This window comes from Ochotona princeps, chromosome 4 (genome assembly GCF_030435755.1).
Source record: "Ochotona princeps isolate mOchPri1 chromosome 4, mOchPri1.hap1, whole genome shotgun sequence".
NCBI lineage: Eukaryota > Metazoa > Chordata > Mammalia > Lagomorpha > Ochotonidae > Ochotona > Ochotona princeps.
This window is the reverse complement of record NC_080835.1, coordinates 108,153,143-108,171,175: the sequence shown is the minus strand read 5'-3', so window position 1 is coordinate 108,171,175 and position 18,033 is coordinate 108,153,143. Positions and strand designations below refer to the sequence as shown.

The window sequence follows — 18,033 nt, the reverse complement described above, 5'->3', positions numbered from 1 at the left end:
GTCCTTTCTGTTTTTCACGTAATTCTATTTTGACAATCACAGGCATGAAAAATTTGTCAGTGTTTCTGTTTGATGTCAATTGTCACTCAGACAATGACATTAGGATGAGGAGCCAAAGAAAAGGATGTTAAGAAGCTGCGGGGAAATAGCTGAGTGGAGCCTGGATTCCCCTAGGATGATTTCTTCTCGAGGATCCCTGTGTCAGTTATGCCGGTGATTATTCTGAGCCTGTTTCTAGAACTCAAGACCCTTTCATGCACCATTTCTAGAGGAGGTTATGGACCAAGGACATCTGGTGCCTGAGGCTTTATGTCTGTTGGTGCAATCATCCAAACTGGGAAAGGACCTATAACACTCCAAATGCTGGTGCCTGAATATCTTTAATTCCATCTGAAGGGTCGGGGCTATTTCTCCGTCGGGAGTGCTAATGGGATTCTAATACCCTGGCAAATGGGATTTTTTACAACTGCCATTGTGCAGTTACTGAGATGGCGTGTCGTTGGGACAACCCTATAAATCCTGCAAACTCGCTCCAAGGAAGAAGAGGAATAGGAGGAGGAGGGGTCCACCGAGATGTGCTGCCCACTCTGTAGCTAACAGGTGTTGGGCCTGTGGATGGCATTGCCTGTGACCCGGTTCTCAGGATGAGCTACTGACACTGCCATTCTGCCAAGAAGCCCAGCTCAGTCATGAGGTCTACAACCCCAGCCTAGGGTCTCAGAGAAGTCAGAATCTGATGGGAACTAGGTAAGGAGTCCTAAGGCAATCCTGTGGCTCTTGGCCTCTTCCCATTGGGGCTTGATTCTTCAAGGTCTCTGTTTCTGAAAGCTCCTGGAAAGAAGACAGAGGCTATTTGTCAAAATCAGATACCTTGGTCATATCAACTCAGTAGAATAGAACCAGAGAAAGGTTAAGAACATGAGAGACAGGCATTTATCCCAGTGAGACTTTAGCTCATGTCAGAGTTTCAGTCCCACCTTTACTCCCAATTCCAACCTTGTACTAATGCTCCCCTGGCTTTCAGTAGGTGCAGGTTCAAGTAGTTGGGTCCCAGTTCCTCATGAAGGAAGCTTAGATTGAGTCACTAGCTCTCTCTTTGGCCCTAGAGAAGGTATTTGAGTAGTGAACCAACAGATTTTTCTCTCCCTCACTTTCAAATAAATCTATTGAATAAAAAAATGTTTAAAATATGAAGGAACATGTAATAGAGCCTATTTTGGAGTGAGTGCTAAAATGGGTGTCTCACAGTCAGTCACTGATAAAAACAAATAGTAGGTGTTTAATGCTGAAAGTAATTGCTGGACTAAGTTCTTTGGGGGGAGCGGATCACTTCTATCAGTTCACTCCCTGCAGACAAGCTCTCATTTCACCAGAAGTTAGTAAAATGGGTTAAGGCAGTTACTTTGTTTGCACTTTGCAGACAGAGAATACCAGTGGAAGCCTTAAATTGCTTGCTTTAGGGCCTGGGTGTTTCCAGTCAAGGAAATGGAAATCAGAACCCCATAATTTTAGTTTTGAACCCACTCTGTGTTTCCCCAACTGTGCCATTTTGAATCTTCCAGAAAGGTACTGGACCCGGCTGACCCCCTTCATTCCTCCAAGGTTACAACGTTCCTAAATGACAACATCACTGAGGAATGACCTTGAATTGGGGGGATCAGGATTAGTAAAATCAGGGGTCTCACCAATGGTCTCTTAGCTGTCTTACCAGTAGCCATAGGTTTCTTTGGATTCTCGTGAGATTCTCTCTGGTCTTGCACTGCTTTTTCTGTCTTTGCTTGTGCTGTCGTCTTCCTCTCCTGGACACAGACATTGAATGATTGCTCTCTCAGTGGCCTCACATTGTGTAGCAGGTACACTTTCATCCTCGCTGCAGTGTAAGCTTCTCCAGGCCAAGACTTCAGCAAGCATTTGTTAAATACATTATGCGTGTGTGAGCAGACCCTCTGGAGACCAGGAAGGACTAGAAGACCCAGTTCCAGCTTTCAAGGATCTTACAAATTTCCTGGGGAGACAGGTTGTATCCATAAGTTAAATTCTAAGTGCAGTGCTCTTTGTAGTAGACACCAGCCTCACAGCAGACTGTCCTTCCATTGTCCTATCAGGATTGGGGGCTGGGGTTATAATTCCTTCCTGAGCAATAAGGAAATGGAGGCTCAAAGAAGATAATGGAGACTTGTCCAGACTTTTGGTGCCAGAATCCATTTAACTATACCTGTTTCTGTTTAACTAAACATGTTTTCAACTAGCATGGGGTTGGTACACTCAGATCATGCAAATTTAAACAATATAAATAAAAATACAGTCAGGAGTCAAAGCAAAAAGAAACTATTTAAACAAGAAGGAGGCAACCCAGAGGGAGCAATTAGGTTTCCATGGACCTGGAGTTTCTTCTCCAGGCCTCAGTGGGTCAGCTCCTGGCGCCTGATGAAGGAATAGCTATGCCTCTGGAAGCCACTCGGCCATCATTAGGGTGGAACTCAGTAGGTTGGTCGCAAGCTGGACTTTTTATCCTCAGAGAACTTTCTGCGCAAATCTGGCTCAGGTGCTGAGCCTCATCTGATGCAACTGTCCTCATCCCTAATCCCAACCCCCCACCCCGCTCCTGTCTATGGTGGGCTGGCTTTACCCTAACCTGGTTCCACAGCCTGGAGCTTGGAGAAGTTCCATCAAGGCACGGACAACAAGAAAACTTGCTCTTGGTCCCACAAAGCACCTCTCAGTTGTTCTCTGGGTACATCATTGGCCGTTTGAGTCTGCAGGTTCCATATCTACGGATTCAGCCAAACACAGGTTGAAAGCATTCGGAGGCAAAGAAAAAAAAATTGTGTCTGAGCTGAACATACACATGCTTTATTCTTGTCATTATTCCCTAAACAATAAAGCTATTTACATAACATTTACATTACATTACAAATTACAAGACATCTAGAGATGACAGGAGGTTTACGGGGAGATGTGTACAGGTTATATAAAGACACTATCATTTTATTTAAGAAACTTGAACATTTGTGGAGTAATGTAGTAAGTTCCACACTCAATCCCCCAGGAGTACACAGACATGATTGATTAAGGGAATTGAGGAGGTTACTTACTCAAATCTCTTTCCTGGGTTCCCAATCATCTGAAAAGTGGGACTCAGACCTTGGTTGAAATATTACAACTTGGTTCACAAGTTGTAATATTTAGTCAAGTTACTAACTTTTATGTGTCTAACAACTTGGGCTTTCTTTGGTTTTCAATCCTACCTGCTGTATCACCCTCACTATCATGATTATTGGTTTTATGACATCATCACTAGCCTTTCTAAAAGTCCTCAGCACATTTGTAACTAGTCACAGCTATTCAGCTCCCACTGTTCTCTCTTCCTATGTTCACATGTCCCAGCATGCACTGGAATTTTGTGCCACAGTTGGGGCCCACTACCTCCTTTTGGGCACCTGGAACAGATCTCTGCCTTCTGCCCAGGCTGCATCACAAAGGGTATCCAACTGCTTAACCATTAGAAAAGTGTCTCTCAGAGTGTGTGTGCCTCCCGATCCTCGGGGAGGGGTCAGTAGCCACCTGTGTGCAAGGCAGCTGTCAAATTCTGTTCTAGCTTAGGTTTGGCCCACAATTGACTGTGTGCTTGGAGGATATGTACTCCAGTTCTCTTTGGAATTCCAGCTATTCAGGTGGAACATGGCTGGACTTTCCAGGGCTGTTATAGGAGCAAGGGAGGCAATTCTATGAGAGCCTTTGTGTCAGCTCCCTTATCCTGAGCTCAGGCCATGTGGTCCTCTGAGTGAGGCCGTCCTCTGAGACCTGCAGCAGGTGCAGATGTGGATGCACTTGAGTACGAAAAGACCACTGATAGGCACATCGTAGAGACCATCAGAAGTTCAAGAGGAATGAGGCCAGGCATAGGCCCACGGGGAAAGACTGCTCAGCAGCCAAAGGGTGTCTGAAAGAGCCATACCTTGGCTCAACACAAGGCGGAGAGAGGCAATCTGGTTGGGAGTAGCCAGGTCTCTGAGACAATCTGCACTATCACCTTGTAGACTCCAGCGAACCCTTCGCGTCCCTGCTCTTAAGGATGATTTGAACACGGCAATGCCGATGCCTCTGAAGCGGAAAGCTGCAAGTGAGCTTGACTTTCGTTCTGCACTTAGCAAAACACAGCAAAACAAAAGCCCTGAGGTTATACATATTAATGACTGAGTCCAGTATCTGCATAGGATTGATTTTTCTTCCTTCTCAATTACAGGAAGCCAGAAAGATGGGATTATTGTCTTTGGCAATCACTCTACGGCACCTGGCAGCTGTGTGTTCCAACTCCTTTCTCTTCCTGCTATCAAAATGGCAATGTCTAGCTCCAGTCTGTCCCCTAGAATCCTCTATGCTCACAGTGCAGACGGAGACATTTGCAGATTCTCACCGCAACTAGAAACACTTTGTAAAGGCAATATCACTGTCATGGTGGCCTTTGCCCGAGAGCTTGATTCCCAAATAGATGATAGCCACAAGGCCCAGAACCTACTCCATGGGCCAGGATTTGTAGTCACAGTGAATGAAGCCAGAGCCACCTGCTGTCTAGACAGCTCACCACTGGTTCCTCAAGGGAAAGAGACACAGCATAGCATGTTTCTCCAATCCCCCTTCTCAGGCAGGGATAGAGACTCGCAGAGGCAGCAAGCTGAGTATTCCGTTTGCCCATCCCAAACCTGACAGGCAAATGCCTAACTGTGCAGGAGCGTCGGCCCACACCCTGAGGGCATGGTGAATCAAACTGCCCAACTTCTTATATCAGTCACCAGATGCATGCACACTGAGGCACGTGTGGAACTGATTATGGGAATGATGTAGTATGTGTTTGTTCCTTTGTCTTGTTTTTTCACTTTCTGAATATGTTTGAGATCTATGTGTGTGTTCTTGCTGCCAGTTCCTATGGCAGCTCAGTGGATGGCACCTGGTGCCTTGGCTCTGCATCGCTTACCTCCAGCAGGCCCAGGCAAGATTATCTTCAATACAGAGGCCTAAGAGAATCCCAGGGCCACTCAGTAGATGCGGAGGTCAGGGTTCTCCTGCTGCTAGCTACCCCTTGAAGAGAAAGAGAAGAGGGGAGGGAGAGACAGTAAGAAGGAGAGAGACATGGAGAGAGACCTTCCAATGACTAATTCACTTCCCCCGGTACCCACAGCGTCTGGGTGGGGTCAGGCCAAAGCCCAGAACCAGGAATCCCATGAACGCTTTCCATAGAGGTGGTAGGAACCTTTTTTTCCTGCCTGCCAGGGTGCATGTTAGCAGGAAACTGGAATCAGGAGTAGAGCTGAGACTTGAACTTAGGCACTGAGATGTAGGATTTGGGCCTCCCATGCAGTTTTGGAACCACTGAGCCTAACACCTGCCTCTCCTTGAAGATTACAACCATTGCAGGATCCATCCACTGGCTCTGTGGAAGTCAGTGCACATGCTCAGGCATTAGCTGGCTTCCTGTCTATTGTACTCAGGCCGCAATAGCTATACCTACTCCCATCCCCACTGCAATTCTTGCTGCTGACTTGGCCCAGGTTCTCAGTTCCTGAACAAATGACATTGGAAAGAGTAGAAATGGCTTAGAGAGGTACCAACACACCCTGCTAGACGAAGTCTATTCTGGCTGAGCCACACGATGCTCTGCTCTGTGGCCTCCTCCTCCTCCCTCATCACAAGAGGCAGGGTGACCCCTCACCCTTGTATAGTTGTTCAGGGTTCAGCTTCACACTCCGGACTTTCTCCTGAGTCAGTCCAGCATTGCCTCTGTCAAGCCTCCCCTCCCTACATCTTGGATCGGTTGCCCAGTTTAGCATCTGGTTGCCTGGTTTACAGAGTGCTGGGCATCTTCTTCTGAACCTGGACTTCGCAGCCCTTCTGACACCCTCTTGCATTCTTCCTGGTCTCCTTCTGTCCTTATGTGATCAACTTCTAGTTCTATCCCAAGACTGTATGCCTGTGATGTTACACCCCTCTTGAGTCCTCAGGAAGGCCTTGTGGTCCCTCCCTCCCTGAACATCACTAGCTGTAAATATATGGTCAGGATCTCGTCTCCTGCTGGGGCCTCTGAATGCAGTCCACAAAGTGAGGCTGAGGTTCTGCATCCTCTTGCAAGGTGGAACCATACAGCTGGCCACGGCTGTTACTAGACAGCCTTCCTTCTCCCACAGATTGGCAGAGACTATGCCCGACCTGCAGAGGAGTTACGGATTCTGCATCTACTCTTTGGGTTACTGCAGCAGGCAGAAATGTCTATGTATCAGAGAGATGGTGCAGGCAGCCTGATCAGAAATGCTGATCACAGACTGAAGAGTATTTTCGATCACAAGGCCAAGCAAGCTTTCCCAGGAGCCTGTGATGAGCAGGGAAGGTGCAGCAATTTCAAGTTCATAGTAGATGGGATTAAGAAGTGAGGGCTAAACTGTTCCCATGTCCTCCTTCCACTGTCAGATGTGTTGAAGATAAACTGAAAGAACTAACACGAAAGTACTTTGAACTTTTTTAGGCACAAAGGAGCTTTCGGAATCTAAGGTATTATGGTTATCTTTGAGTAGGGTGATATTGGTTCTAGGGGGCAACAGCAAGGTGTCTTGCTGCTCCTCAGAGTCCTTGGAAGCTAAGAGTATTTATCAGTATTGTGTATCCATCTTTCAGAGGTCAAGTTTCAGGAATCTTATAAAGGTGGTGAAGGGCTCGAGGTGATGCTTTATCTTAATTGTTAGAAAATGACTTTTTGTGGTCTCAGTACAAGGGGGGCAGTATCAAATGTAGCTCCTTTCTGCAGGTCCTCACTGTCCCAGGAGTTTTATGTTGTGCCATTCCACCCTGGCTCTTGCCTCTGAACTTGGTTCTCTGAAGCCCCTGCCTGAAGCTTTGGCCAGAGAACATGTGATTGAAGATGATGATGACCATAATGATGATGATAACGATGATAGAAAGTCAGCCGACAGCATTGCTAATGTCCCAGGGGACAGAGCATTAACAGAAAAATCCCCAACATAAACACCTGGACTTCATTTTCAAAAGCAGGAGTCTGTTGCAGCTGAAGGATCACAGGTTACAGAGTCATGGAATGTGGGCTGAGTCTGTACGTTGCTAGGCACAAATTACGCAGTATTTGGCAACTTCCTTCACTGTCCCAAATCTCAAGTTCCTCATTTGCACCTGTAGATAGTGTTGGTAGCTCCCTCATAGTATTGGGAAGCACAAATAGGAAGGAAAGCACACAGCATTTGGAAGACTCAGACACATAATAACTTTCACACAATGCCAGCTATTGATAATGCTGACATTTCTGGCAGATTTTGGAGAGCTCAGCATCACCCCCTGCATGATTGCAATATTCATACAAGGAAACCTACCCCCCGGGTGAAGGAATGGAGGTTCCTATAGGGAGGTAGAACTCTGACACCCTTTCAGGATTCTGTCTGGTTCTGAACTGGTTGCATAAATCAGCAATACTGGTGACATCACTCACGGTTTTTCTGAGAGTTCGGGTAGCTGATGCCTGGCGGGAGCTAGGTACAGTGCTCAGCTTTTGGCAGGGCCTCCACCTCACACCCACCCTCTGGCTCCACACTAGAGGTCCTCCACATGAGAGGCCATTACAGGAGCAAGGCCCTCTGCCTGTGGTGTAAGGTAGCTCCTGCTTTCTTAGAACATTTAATCATCTGCTGAAGCAGCTCAGGGTGCTGGATCTTCCTGTGCCATGAACATGAGTCCTTACATGTTGGGGATAATTAAAGGCAAAGCAGCAGAACTGGATAGAGTCACCTATCCCACGGACAGGTGACAAATGAGGTAGGAATCCCACGAGGGTTCAAGGTGAGAACTGTAAAGATCATTTTCTGCTGGTGTCAGGGACATTATTTTAGGAATGTGCGATTCTGGCGTCGGAAGCCAAGCCTGGTTCAAAACCGATAATTCACAGGTAATGAACTTGCAGAGTTATGGCCCTAGGAGCAGAGGTTTCCTCTTGCTCATTTGGCCAGTTTGTCTGCATCAGGTGTTTAAGCATGGAAATGAGAAACGTTTCAGGGAGATTGCACAAATAAAGCTTCCTGTGAGTGCCCAGGCTAATGTCCAATCATTTTTGCTGAACTATCACATATACCAGCATGGGACGGCTGGCAAAATGAGTCCAATCTCTCCCCAGTTTGTTGGTGGAGAAGCAGGCACACATGTATACATGTAGGTCATTTAGGTTTGTGAGATATGGTCGATTTGTACAGTTTTGTCTTTTTCTCAATGAGCTAAATAAAACTTATTCATCCGTTTGATAACCATGCGTGCCAGTGCACTATTAAAATAAATACGCTAGATATAGAGAAAGCATCACTTGATTGAATAGATTTCTTTTAATTAATGTTTTATTTCTAGAGTGTGCTTTTAATTTCTCAAAGTGCTTTTACATATATTATCTTCTTTGATTTACACCACAGTTCTGTGTAGTGGAGAAGCAGGTATTATTTTATCCCATAGAACCGATGCTTCAATGATTAACCCAGGAGCTACTGTGAAATTGCCAGGGCCAGAGCCCCCATTGTCTGGGTCTCAAGCCTGCACCCATGGTGCAAGGGGATGCCACCCTTCTCGAAGACTCATGCCCTGAATTCAGAGAAAGTATATGGTGGATTACTCTGCAATGGGGCACACAGTACTGGGGAAATGGCATTGAAGAGTGTCCTGCATGACTGCCCAGGCTGTCTCTGTCTCACTCTCTTATGGAAAGCAGAATTATTGGGCTCCTTCTGGGGTCTTTTAAGAGGTTTCGGCAGAGGTAGATACAGGGTCACTTTAGATTGCATTTCAGGCTTGGCTGCTAGAGCAGGAAAAGTGAATACGGTGGACGGGGTGGCTGTCTATCTTGATACGATGGCTGACCATGGGGGAAGTGTCGCTGCTGGAAATGGCTGGAGGTTTACCTCATGGGGAGACAGGCAGGCTGATTGGGAAGACTTCCCCATTTCTGCCAAGACTCAAATCATTTGGCAGTGACTGGAAAATCTGTCTTCTCCTTGTGTATGCTATAGGTGAGGCCTGAGCTGCTGATTGGGCCTCAGTTTATAGAAAACCCAATCATGCTGTCCAAATGGATGCATGCTTGATGATGTCTGCGCCCAAGGCCTTAGGACAGATTCTGAACAATGCAGATAAAACCCAACATGGGGCTGCCTGAATCACAGTGCCAGATGGAGACAGTGGGATCTCAGTACTGGAGACCCCAGTCTCAGAAATGCTCCTCTTCTCATGGCACCACTACCCTTCCATGGCCTTGCTGGCTGAGTATTAGCAATGATATCAGTCTAGAAATCTATTCTCGGGGGTGGATATGCAGGCTGGCAAGCTGGCATGCAGAGGTCAGAATTCAGCTTCATTCTGCTTACCCATCTTAAATTTACTTTTTCTCTAACCTTTACAATCAGAGGTGCAAGTGTCACTCTTCTATGATTTTCAGAGTTAGCTATAGTGCAACCAAGATTGTCCATCTAATTCTTGGTTTCTGCTTGGCCCCTGGTAGAGTTGAATAGCCTTGTACTCCTCAGTCACTTTATGAGCTCCTGTACCCATCTTCACCTCCTGTCCTGCCTTCAGTCCAGTAAATCCATTTTCCACCCTGTCCCCATTCCTTTTGACTTCCCTTTATCCACATCTCTCTCTGGGGCCGCCTCCATTGCTCTCCCAGGTCCAATCTGTACCCTTCAATATTCTGGATCTCGGCTCAGCCATCTGAATTAGCTGAACACGAACATCCTCATTTACATGGAACACACAGAAGGTGACATTCTGTCTGTGACAATAGGTTGTAATTACCATGTCTCTCATTTGTATTCTGCTTTCCAGCTTCTTGAATTGTTTCCACACACGGTACCTCATTTGATGCTGCTCACTGTGCTGGGAGGTGGGCAATATTAGTCCATCTTCCCCTCACTCACCAATATTTCAGAGGCTATGGGAGATGACATGGTGGCCACAGGCATGGTTCTCTGTCCTGGGTGAGCTTACACTCTGGCCAAAGGAGTTAGGGTTGTTCCCACCTACCTGAGCCTCAAGGAAAGTTTTAAGACCAGAATTACCCTTGTAGCAAGTGCCAAACTGAGGATTAGAATCCAGGTCTTGGTATGTTTACTCCCAGGGGTTTTCTAAGTATCCTTGCTAGTTCCCAAGGGAGACAGAAAAATCTTCCTTGTACCCATGGGCTCAATTTCAGCAGTCCATTATAAGTACAGTACTTGGAATTCAGGACACATTTTTCTATACCAATTACATTATAAATGGTTACTATGTTACAAGACCATCCAACAAAAGTCCAGTTAACCCATTTAACCCATAATATAGCTGAAGCACGCTATTAATAGGACAGCGCTTTCCACTGCTATGCTATTGGGATGCACTTTCATGAGGCTCATCCAAAATTACATACTCTGTGTATAAAATCACTTTTTGGCTTGGGAGTATCCTTTGTCATTCACTGTAGGTGTGACACTGCCCCACAGACACTGTCCCTCAAGTTGTTAATGTCTCCCTTCTTTGCAGCCACCTCTGGTTTTGTGTGTGTTCCAAGGAGCTAAGAGTGGGCTTAGTTTCTGTGCTATTAAAGGAGGAACTGCCTGCACAGCTTCAGGACAGATATATGGCTGTTTCCATAGATACCTGATCATAATAACTCATTAGAGCAAGATGTTTTCCAAAGCCTGTTGCAGGGGCATCTGAGATGTAACATACTCCAAATGTCCTGCATTACTGGAATATTTCTCTTGCTAATTCTTTTCAGGAGCAGCAATCTGTGACTAGTGATATCTTTAGGAGATACTAAGTACGTGTCAAAAGTTTTGATGCTTTTTGGTATCTTGAGGAATTGTTAGATAAATACTATACCTCACCTGCATCTCTAAAATGTTTGTTTACTTGAGTGGACAGTGGGGTGAGAGACAGATATTCTATTTGCTGGGTCACCAACCCCTCCAAATGTCCACAAAAAAATACAGCCACACCAGCCAAACTCCAGGAGTCCAGTACTTGATCTGGGTTTCTCACATGGATGACAGAAGCCCAATATGTCCAACTATCATCTGCTGCTTCCATGACTGCACATTAGCAGGTGACTGGATAAGAAGAACTGGGTCTCAAACCCAGGCTCTCTCATATGTCATATGGATTTTCCAGGCAAGAACATCAACATTGTGACAAACACCCATGCCTTCCCATTGCCTGCATGTTTTAACAGTAAACTGACACGTGCCTTTAAGGGTTGCTATGTGGGAAAAAGTTCTCTGTTCAAAACTGAGACTCAAGGGATGCTTCTCCTTTCCCCTCCCTTTGTCCTCTTCTCCCACTTGAAACTTCAAGGGATCCTGGAACCTGTTTGGTGGGGAGGCATGGCCAGCCTGACTCTTCCTCATTGCCAGATAGGTACAGTCGGCTCACTGCATGTATGATTTCTACCCAAGTGTCCAGGAAGTGGAGAACAGAGTCTTCAACTTCTCTTTCCATCCTCAGTTGTATTTTAAACTCACCTGATAATGAAACATCACATTTCCAAGTAATCTACAACTAAATAAAATACAATCTACTGTTGTAGAGTAAGACCATCTGCTACTGCTAGTAATATTTACTGAGCATCCCACATAAAGACATAATGTTCTACATGTTTCAAAGGAATCTTGTGAGTCTTCCTGATAATGAAATACAATCACATTTTGAATATAAACAAATTAGTTGTAAAGGTTAAATAATTTTCCCAAGACCACAAAGGCTATAAATGGTAAAGCTTGAATTTGAGATGAAGAGTCTACCTGGCTCCAGCACACAGGAAAATCCAAAGAACTTTGCCAAACAACATCCATCTCTTTCTTTGGCATCTGTCTGGCATTCTTAGGTGAAGCCTAAGACACAGTTTGGGTGTAATTTATGAGTGTTCTTAGGTTTTGACCCTTTCTTAGCCATCCAGAAGCAAGAAGAGCTTTTAAAGAAATACTTCCAAACGCAGCTGGTTTATAACGATTAAATTAAAATCTATTCTTCGTCTGATGACAGCTGTCAATTGTTACTGTCCTTTGGTGATTTAAAACCTTTATGTGTACATTAATACTTCCTTTAACATAGAAAAAAGTTCCTTGAACACTACCTGTCTCAACAACCATCCTTGTAAGTACATCCACAAAGAAGTCTGTAACATTTGAACGTATTTCAATATTCTTACAAAATGGAATTCAAAAACATTTTATTTTGGTGCAAAAATATTTGAAGGTCATGCATATGAGCAGATTAGTCTCAAAGTGTTCCTGGAAAAGTGTATATTATTGAAGAAAAAAAGCATATTGCAAGATTACAACATTTTGACACCAAAATAAGCTTATCTTTTACTTTCCTTTCCTGTGAGTATTCCAAAGTACCCTCCTGTATGTTTCTCTCTCCTCATTATGTTGTTAAGTTCCTCATATCCGTATTTCACTACCTTCTGATTCCCCGTTTGTAATCTCAAAACACTCTTGTGCCAGGTTTCTCTCATTTCTAATATAATAATAGGTCAAACTTCTCTTGGAAGCAAAAGCAAATTAAAATTTAAATTGATGTGATTTGTATGAAAGGACAGCCATGCAGATATATGTGAAAAGACAACAATGGAGAGTGACTCTGGGATCCTGGATTAAAGAGATGAGTAATTTTATGACCACTAATCAGAATCCTGTGTGTATGTTCATTAACTCTGGGTTCATCCAGCATCCTCTCCCCTCCCACATCCCACACCCACGGCCTGGCTTCTGAGCAGGGCTGATGTTCCTCGGTTCCATTGGCAGCTGTAACCACTGGGAGAAGGGCAAAAGCTTTAGGAGAACTACTGTCAAGCCCTGTGTGCTTTTGGTTCACTCACACGTCAGATGACTGAATGTATTGCTAACAATATTTGCTGGACAACAGAGAAATGCTCCCTTGCTATTATAGGTAGTGTTTCATTTTTAGCCAATGTAAACCCAGAAATAAAACAGGATGGCCTCCTGAAATCTACACCAATATGTATTTCATAACAACGACTGTGCAATTCACAGCTGAATTGATGAGCTATCAAGGTTACGTGTTTCTGTAAAACAGAGACATCTAACTTGGAAAAGCCTTCTCCAGGGAAACAGACCTATTTGAGTTAAATCAAAACAAGATTAAAGAGTGATTAAAGTGCTGTGAATAAGGCCTATGTGGAAAGGTTGGAGGAAGTGTGGTTGTTTAACTTGAGACTGAAAAGCTACACAGAGATTTGGGGAAAATTCCAAATGTCCAAAATATTCCCCTGCAGTGCTTTCTCCACCTCAGCAGAGTATAGAGTAGGGACAATGATCTTCAGCGGCATTATTAGGGTTGTAGGTCATCAATGGCATTCAAGCCACAGCTATATGTAGAAATCACTTGGCAACTGTTTAAAACGTACTAATGCCTCTGTCCTCCCCAGAACTAACAAGTGTCCAGAGGTGACAGCTGAGCATTAGTGTTTTATAAAAGCTCTGCAGGTGATCCTAATCTGGGGCCAGATCTGAGAGCTACTAGGTTAACTAAAAGGAGTATCTGATGGTTGGCTCCCAGACACGTGAAAGCACCTTCAGATGTCATTAAAACTACAAGTGTCATGGCTGAGCTGAGTTGCTTATCTGCCCAATTTTCTGCCATTCACAGCCTGGGAACTTCAAGTCACAGATAACATCTCAATATTTATCAAATGAATAAAATAAAAGCCGAATGAATTAACGAATGCATCCCAAAGAAACTTCATGGAGGGTTGCTTCCAGTTTGTCGTTGTGACAGAAGTTGACAGAAATAGATTTGGGAACGACTTTTGACAATCAAGGGATGTTTAACAAAATGCCACCAAACTTTATTGTTCAAAAATATCTACTGAACCACAAGACTTTATGTAGAACAATGGTAGAGAGAGAAGCCAAAGGCCCAAAGTTAAACAAGGGAACCAGAATTGTGGCACTGCAAGTTAAATCTTCCACCAGTAACTCTAACATCCCATACTGATACTGGTAGGAATCCTGGCTGCTCTACTTCTAGTCCACCTCCTTCATAATGGTCTGGGAAAGCTTTGCAATAAGGACCCAGTGTCCGGGCCCTTGCCATCCACATCGTGACCAGAAAGTTCTTGGATCTTGACTTCATTAGGGCCACTGGGTATTAAATCAGCCCATTAACTTCTTTCTCACCCTCTCTTTCTCTCTCTCTTCCCTTCTTCTTCTTCTTCTTCTTCTTCTTCTTCTTCTTCTTCTTCTTTCTTTCTCTCTCTCTCTCTCTCTCTCTCTTTCTTTCTTCCATACCTCCAACCTTTCTGTGTCACTCTGGCTTTCAACATAAATCAGTGTTTCTTAACAAAAATAACAAGAAATGTTGCTATACCAGTTGAGGGAATGTGTTTATCACAAATGTTTGAAGTTTGGGGGAAAAGGGAAGAACCAAATAAGGTGCACAAGGACATGGATGGATTCTCTGTGCAAGTATGAATCTGGACGGGAGGTACTGTGGGTGTGTGGGAAAAATGTGAAGATGCTCAACAGGCAAGAGTTGAGGAAGGAGGCTCCAGAAGAGATAGGACGGAGAGCAGGTGTAGAGACGTTGTAGTGTGATGCAGGTGGCATTTCTGCTCTACTACTCTGTGGAAGACTGTCTTCAGATCTCCCTGACCTGCAGTTGCAATAGTGGGCCAAACATGGCTGCCTGACTCTGTTCCATAGGCTGTCTGTTAGCTTGAATGCTGGGGATGACCTGGAATATTCAAGACATTTTCAGTCTTGTGCCTTGTTGGCATGCAAGAGCCATATTGTCCTTATGATCTCTTCACTGAGGGCGCTAGACTTTCTGTGAGGGCGTGGAACTCCAGGAAACTATGGTGGGGGCCCTCAGTGCTCTAAGGTTGGAGGTAGCATTGCTGTGTTCTGTGACTGTAGCAATGTATAAAACCCATTGCAGATTCAGAAGGAAGGGATTGTGAGACCAGCAGGATGATCAAATATGGTTTCGATATGTTTAACCCAATAGAGCCAGTCTCCAGAAAAAAAAAATATATATATATATGTGTGTGTGTGTGTGTGTGTGTGTGTGTGTGTGTGTAGCATAGGGAATAGTAAGATTAAGCAGCAGATCCATTAACCTGCCTATTCATGTCAGTAGCACAAGGGTGAAGGCAGACATGTTTACTCAAGTCCTGCATTAGTCTGGTTTATAATTCAACCATTTAGTCATATTCCATTTTCTCTCCTGTAAATTGTGATGAATGATAGAACCTACCTAAGTTTTAAGGTGTTTTGGGAGATAGATTTTGAAACATAACTTGGAAAATAAGTTGATTGTGAAGCGCCCTTTAAATCAACACCTGTAGGAAGGTAAGCAGGAAATATGATTGAACAGAGGGACAATTCAAACCATAATGCATGTCAAAGCCCACTTGGCCAACCCCACAACATGCACCCAAGTGAGAATGGTCATTCAAAGTTCTTCTGAGCAAGTTTAAATGTCAGATTTCTATACTTGGTCTTTGGATAAGGCTGCTTGGGGAAGGGATGTAGCCTGATTGATGTTTGTCTTCAGTTGATTCACTTCCCAAAGGGGCTGAAGCTTAAGAACACCTATTTGTCAACATCTCTCCTTGAAGAAAGACCTAGTTGGTGCACCCCAGGGTCCACCATAGGTGGATGGTAACATAACAGCACACACACAACACCTTATGCCTCCCAAGCAGTTTGGACGTTCGCTGTTGCCTGTCAGTAGTTGTGATAGAGTTTGAGGGCTTGATGGGAGGGGTAGCTTGCTGAACAGTGATGAGAAGGCCAAGAAGAGAGCTGGTGAGCCTGCGCAGGAAACACAAGAGCACTTGACAGAATTTGGTGGGCAAAGAGTCAAAGGTAGCCAGAAAAAAGCCCAGCTAATGGACTGGGCAAATTTGGAAAATTGCTAATATGTTCAGAGATCAGTGTCAATAAGGTAGCTGTCTCTCCAGTGTGTGAGTGAATACAAAGGTCAGTGAGATCATGCAGCTGCTCTCGGCTGTGATTGCTCAACACCACTGGGGCATGAGGTAATGGGAAGATAATGGGATCTGGGTTCAGATCCCAGCTCTTCTGTTCCCCAGATGCATGAACTCCAGCAAGTTAATTAATCTCTCCAATCCCCAGTCTCCTCACTTCAAATGGAGATTACACTAACACACTTGTAGGGTTGCTTTAGCAATGCTGTGTGTGTATATATATTGCCTGGAATAAATGTCTGAAATCACCAGGAGGAAATTCCTATGAAACACGATACATGGAGTGAACTGCTTCCTTTCTCCATTCAGAAATGATCAATTCCATCGTGTTGATATTCCACTTACACATTTAATCATTTACTCCTTCTATCAGGCCCCCTGTTTCAGACTTGTGTAATTGTGATCTTGCTGAATCCTCACAGCAGTGCCATCAGGGAAGCATTATTGCCCCTTTCAGACATGTGACCCCTGCGGTCCAGAGAAGCTCAGGCGCTAACGGATGAGAAACTGCCAGGCTTTTGGACAACATGCATCCTTGTCCTCCCTTTAGTTTCATCACAATCATTGTGCCCTACATCGAAGCACAGACTAAGCACAGACTAAGCACCACAACAGCTTCCAGAATCCCAGCACAGCCAAGTGGGCAGGTACAGCTCCATGGCAGCGCTCATGCACAGGCAGGGAAGCATGTCTTGGGAGGGCTGACTGCCTTTGCCCGCACCGTCAACTTGGATTGTCAGCTTTCTTCAGAATAATTAAATGGCAGTAAAGGAAGAGGAAAATGACTAAAGAAAGCATCTTTGTACATTTTAATCTGAGCCGTCTTTGAGCAGTGTGATAAGGCAGGTTGTAGAAATGTCAGCTTCGCCTTATCTCTAATTGACTTCAGCAGAAGCGGCTCTAATCCTTGTGTGCACAGGAGCCTGGAACGGAGAGATGAGGCCAATTGATTCCTACTTTTTAATTAACAGATGAGCTGCTTAAAAACAGTAGTATGTTAAGGGGAGTTTGGGAGGGGGAAGAATATAAGGGAGGGTCATCCTCAGAGCTGGGACATGGAGGGCAGATTAGCAAGGGTCAGCTTTTGATCCGAGTCCGAGACTGGAGCAGAGGTGAGCGCAGTGTCTAGCAGTGCACGTGGGGGTCACAGAAAATGCTGCCTTGGTGACAAAGTTGATATTTCTCTCTTTTCCCTAATGGGAAGATACTTTCATTTAATAACTCCTGTGTAAGGGGTCTACCAGGTGCCCATTTATGCAAATAGATATTCATATCTTCCTCCATATGTTGCTTAGATAAATGCAATTAATAAAGTTGGTGGTTCTGGTTCTATCTAGTCCCCTGTGAGGACTTCTCAGCCTGGTAAGTTAGAGGCTCCATCCATGCCAACGACCAGCCACCCGTAAACATGGTTTAGATGTGGCCCTGTGTGGAAATCCCTGGCCTCTTGGAGCTGGCCAGCCCTTCTCATGAGTTTGGCCTGATTCTTGTCCCCATTCTCATAAGGCCTCTTTGTTTGAAACCACTTTACTCTCATCTTCCTTGAAACATCCTGTATTCCTTCAGCCTAGGAGCTGAATCTTAGATTCAGTGCTCTCTTCCCCTTTCTCCTTTACTGCCCGTTTATCACTTCGGTCACTTTGTTTATCTTCTGCTCTCAAGAAGTCTTACTACTACCTTAAATGGTTCCCGAGCAAGACCCATTCTGCTCCCCAAATTTGTTCCCTGTCATCTATCTGAGTAAGTGCTAAGATTTGTTTTTTTGTTTTGTTTTGTTTTGTTTTTTCTGGATGGTGATAGTTGAATTCTTTTCTGTCCCCACTGGAGATAGAAACAGAGAAACAAAGCTGGTTGTTAAATTAGCTTCCCAAGGTCCATCTTTGGCAAGAGCCAACTTATATGACTTTTTCTTGCCCCAGTTATTTCTGAAGACTCTATGATTACACAGCATTGCTGAGCCAAGTGGCCATAGATCATGATGCTTACATTATCAGAGTATGCACTAGAGGATA

General features: G+C 44.6%; 1 protein-coding gene and 1 long non-coding RNA gene across 5 annotated transcripts in view; one reads left to right on the top strand and one right to left on the bottom strand.

Annotated features, from left to right (window-relative positions):
* Window positions 1-18,033, top strand: part of LOC101523875 (neurotrimin) — a 1,051,792-nt gene that overhangs the window by 140,499 nt on the left and 893,260 nt on the right. The gene's annotated exons all lie outside the window — the stretch shown is intronic.
* On the bottom strand, window positions 564-3,154 carry LOC131480243 (uncharacterized). 3 transcript variants are annotated; one of them, XR_009245367.1, is made up of 3 exons: window positions 3,096-3,154; window positions 1,842-1,944; window positions 564-831 (listed from the first exon to the last, which is right to left on the bottom strand). It is a non-coding gene; the product is annotated as an uncharacterized LOC131480243 (long non-coding RNA). The 3 variants fall into 3 exon arrangements; XR_009245368.1 differs by lacking the exon at window positions 3,096-3,154 and adding an exon at window positions 2,636-2,729; XR_009245366.1 differs by lacking the exon at window positions 3,096-3,154 and adding an exon at window positions 2,630-2,719.